Raw genomic sequence first — 5,312 nt, 5'->3', positions numbered from 1 at the left:
GACACTACAAAGCAATTTGCCATGGCCAATCCACCTAACCTGCACATCTTTGGACAGTGGTAGGAAACGCATGCAGACATGGGGAGAACGTGCAAACTCTACACAGACAGTCACCTGAGGGTGGAATTGAACCCAGGTCCCTGGTGCTGTGAGGCTGCAGTGCTAACCACTGAGCCACCGTGTTGCCCTTAGGGTGGGAGAATTCTTACAAAAGCTCACTATCTGTCCATAACCCTGACTTTTTGTCAATGTGGTTTCATATTGATTGAGAAAGAGCAAAACAAACCAGAAAAAGTGACACCTCTGAGCGGGAAATGTCTTTTTGTTGTTGTTGTTATGTAGGAGAAAGCAGCAGCTAATTTCCAATCAGAAGACTATGAGGGTTCCACAAGCAGCAAGCAGGTAAAATGCCCAACGGTCTGATTTTGGATACAGCTTGTAAAAGGTGACTAGGTGATCCTCAATGTTGTCAATGATTTGCAGAGAACTGTCTACTTTTTGAGTGAAGCTTGATGGGCCGAATGGCCTGCCTCCACACTGTAGGCTTTCGATGGTTCTATGATTCTATGAAGCCATAGTATCATTATGTTTACCTGAATAATTCAGAAACTGGGGTTTGGGTAGAAAATGGCAGTGGGTTGGGATTGTTTTCACTAGAATTCAGATGAATGAGGGGGGAAATCTCATAGATACTTATAAAATTCCAACAGGACCGGACAGGGAGGATGTTCCCGATGGTGGGTGTGTCCAGAACCAGGGGTCACAGCATGAGGATTCGGAGTAGATAATTTAGGACGGAGATGAGGAGACATTTCTTCACCCAAGGAGTGGTGAACCTGTGGAATTCATTACCACAGGAAGCAGTTGATGCCAAAACATTGAATGTATTCAAGAAGTGCCTAGATATAGCACTTGGGGCGAATGGGATCAAAGGTTATGAGGAGAAAGCAGGATTAGGCTGTTGAGTTGGATGATCAGCCATGATCGTGAAGAATGGTGGAGCAGGCTCGAAGGGCCGAATGGCCTTCTCCTGCTCCTATCTTCTATGTTTCTTTGTTTGTTTGAATGGAGAGAAGAGGATAAATGAGAGACAGGGTAGTAGGGGGAACCTGAATGCGGTGTGTTGAAGGTGGCAGGGAGAGAACAGGCTAGGAGAGAAGATGAGAAAACACATGGGGATGAGGCTGTGGGGTTGGTGACAGAGAAGACAGTGAGCAAGGGGCACTATATACCTCTCCTGAATAGTTTGGCATCCTCATTTCCATCCCATTTGTATACCATAAACTAACTATTTTCCTGCCACACACTTACCATAACCTCATGATCACTCAGCGTTGCCATATTCTGGAATCCATCATTCCAAAACCATTCCCTCTCAACCCTCGCTTGTTCCTCCTTTCACCTTTGCCTCTCCAAATGCATCACTTTCAGAATCACTTACAACAAATTAACCACCACTGAAATCAGACTGACAGGTCTATATTTCCCAGGCTTCTTCTTGCATCCCTTCTTAAGAAAAGGCACAATTTTTTTTTTAAATTGCTCCATGGCCTTGCTCCTCCCTATGGTTTATATCTTGACACCATTTCCAAGGTGGTTTCTACCATGTTTTCCTCCTCAATCCACATCTTCTCATCCTTTGAGACTCCCTCCATACCTTCATCTCCCCCTCACTTTTTCTGTTTTCCTTTCCACATTTTCCTTTCCTCTTAACTTTTGCTATTCCTGTTCCCTGAGATACTTCAGCATTTCTCGCATGAATGGTAAAAATACAGTTTTTTTTTTACTTTGCTCCTTCCATTAAGTAAGTTCCAGATCACAGCATGACTGGCTGCAAGAAAACCAAATTTAATGAAGTACTTGCCCTCAGGACCAAACGTAAATTAAAAATTAATCAATCATCGGAGACTGAGGCAACCCAATGCCCTCTCAAGCACTTCTTAATATATGGTTCTCACACATGCTGAGAGTGTTAACACTAACTCCTGCTCCAAATCTCAGAATGATGTGTCACATGAGGACCTAAAAGGAGTAAGAAAAACAAGATTAATATGTTTGCAACCTCTACTGTACAATAATTGTGGTGGATATTTAATGCAGAAACTGGTACGTTATGACTGGCAGAAATCCAACATTCAGGGTAATTAGCATTGCTTTTCACTTTTGACTTATTGCAGCAGATGGTACATAAGACTAAATGTTTTATAACGTTCCTATTAATACGATTATTAGAGGAGCCTCCCACTATAAAAAAAATCAAACTATTGGTCCTGATATTCTGACCTCAGGGGAGATTCAGTGATATCACCAGAATCAATCTAATCTCCACACTTTCCCCAAACCTTCCCCACAATCTCTCTCTCTGGTTGTATGGCACACCTTCATTCATCACACTTACGGTCTCTCTAAAACTCTACCTTACTCAACACCTGAATTTTCTCCCATTCTGCCCTGATCATAATTTTATTTGTCTAGTTAGAACAAAAAACAGTACAGCACAGGAACAGGCCCTTCAGCCCAAGACTGTACCAACATGTGATACCTTTCTAAACTAAAAGTATGTTACCTCTATGTGGTCCAAATGCCTCTATTCCCTGCCTATTCATGTATCTGTCAAGATACCTCTTACACGTTGCTATTATATCTGCCACCACATCCTCCTCTGGCAGCACATTCCAGGAACTTATAACCCTCTGTGTAAAAGACTTGCCTCTTACATCTCCTTTAAACTTACCCCTTTTTATCGTCAACTTATGTTCCCTAGTAATTGACATTTCTACCCTGGAAAAAGACTCCAACTATCCATTCTATCCATGCCGTTCATCATTTTGTAAACTTCTACCGGGTTACCTACCAGCCTCCAATGTTTAAGTTTGTCCAACCTCTCCTCATGGCTCATACCCTCCAAACCAGGCAACATCTTCACAAAACTTTTCTGTCCGTCTCCATTTATTTGAGGGAGAGACTTTTTTGCAGCTATAGACACTAGGTTTGCATCTTTATCTTCTTCCCTCAAGGAAGGATTTAGCCCAAGGCATCTGAAAATCTCAGGTCAGATGTGATGATCTCCCTGCCAACAGATCGCTGACCTCGCAAGAGGAAGAGGCCTTAGAGATCCTTAGAGACAGATACATAGAAGCTAATAGATTGAAGACAGAAGTGGAAAAATATGAGCTGGATGACCTGCATCTTGGTGTGGTTGACAAGTTGAATTTTGATAAAGCTAAATATCACTATTTTCTGAGGTTCAAAATCTACCACATGTGGGGTGGAACAATAAGAAGGAAAGTGCACAATCGATAATGCTCATCCTGCAATCAACAACACTGCAGTAAACCAGGACAATATATGATACATGACATTGTTACTTAACTGAACTAGATATCCATTAGCCTTAATATCAACCTCCTCCAGAACATTTCAGCACTTCTTAACAAAGCACTGTAGTACAACTATACAATGATACAAAAATCTGAGAAATCAGATTCTAAATTTGGATATACACACAATCATAAAACTTAAGGCTTCATTTTCTTTTATTATGATAGAATTCCTAATGCACTTTAATTAATTAATCAATTACCCTTTTTAAAGTACTATGAAATGATAGAATAAATTTATAAAGGCAGTAGCAAAATGTTTTCATTCGAAACCATGCAACAACTTGCCAAATTAATGAACATGCAAATGTACACAGCAGTGACTGAATGGATAACATTCTTGCCCTGAGGCCTGACATCATCCAGGACAAAGCAGCCCACTTGATTGGCACCACATCCAAAAACACCTAAGCATTCCGCCACTGAAGCTTAGTAGCAGCAGTGTGTGCTATCTACAAGATGCACTACTGAAATTTTTCAAAGATCCTTAGATATTACCTTCCAAACCCATGATCGCTTCCATTTAAAGGACAAGGACAGCAGATATATGAGAACATCACCCCCTGCAAGCTCCCCTCCAAGACACTCACCATCCTGATTTGGAAATATATCGCCGTTCCTACACTGTCTCTGGGTCAATATCCTGGAATTCCCTCCCTAAGGGCATTGTGGGTCAACCTATAGCACATGGACTGCAGTGGTTCAAGAAGACAGCTCACCATCACTTTCCAAAGGGGTAACTAGGGATAGGCAATACATGCTGGGCCCAGCCAGCGTTGCCCACCTCCCATGACTGAATAAACAAAAATAAAGTTGTGTGATCACGCCCCACTGCTGAAACTTTGATGATCAGGAAGGAAGTGTTCTCTCTTTCAGTTAATATTTACTCCTGAACCAATATCACTGAAGTCAAAAGATCTGGTCATTTCTCTCATTGCTATTTGTGGGACATTGCTGTGTATAAGTTTGGTTGTGATGCTTCCTATATTCTAATAGCAGTTTATCTTCAAAAATCCTTCATTGACTACAAAGCATTTTGGGATATCTTCTGGCTGTGACCAGTGCTATGCAAGTACATATCTGCTCTCCCTCACACACAAGTGCAAGCAACTCACATTTGAGGACATTGCAGGGTGTGACTGTATTGGATATCCTACTGTGTGTATATTTTAATTAAGAATCTACAATTAGTTACCTGCAGAGTGTGGAAGAAATTAATGCAGAAGCGGTGACTAATAACTCAGTCATCTTCAATCTAATTAGAAAAGTAGACTGCATTTTTAATATGTTGTGATTAAAATTAATAGAAACTTAAGAACGAGGTGTGAATCCAAAACGAGTAGAACTGAAAATGATAAAAATATAGAAATCAGGCATAAAACAATCCATGAATATGAGTGAGGTATCCACACCAGAAACATTAACCTGGCTTTTTTTATATAATGATGTCAAAATACAACACATCAGGCAGCATTTGTAAAGTCAATGATTTGAAATGTTAACATTGTTTCTCTCTCCAGAAAAAACGGAGCCAGACCTGCTGAGAATCTCCAGCTGTCTCTGTTTGTATTTGAGATCCCCAGCATCCACATTATTTTTTCTCATTCCTTTTTAGAAATAAAAGCAAATGTGTTATTTAAATGGTATTATCTAAACAATGTACCCTCCAAACTTACCTTTGAAACTGCAGAGTTCCAAAGTCTGAGTGTACTCAAACATGAATGGCAATGCAGGTATAGCAAATAATTAGAAAAACTAATAGAATGTCGGCTGTTGTTGGATGAGGGAAGAAGTTAATTATAAATCTAGGGACGTTAGGCTTCAGGTATACAAGACAAGTATATAATATTGGTCACCTTATTAAGGAAGAATGTCAATGTGTTAGAAACAGTTCAGAGAAGGTTTCTCAGATGAATACCTGGAATGGGAGAT

The sequence above is a fragment of the Rhincodon typus genome, chromosome 20 (assembly GCF_021869965.1).
Source record: "Rhincodon typus isolate 14 chromosome 20, sRhiTyp1.1, whole genome shotgun sequence".
Lineage (NCBI taxonomy): Eukaryota > Metazoa > Chordata > Chondrichthyes > Orectolobiformes > Rhincodontidae > Rhincodon > Rhincodon typus.
This window is presented reverse-complemented; position numbering follows the sequence as displayed.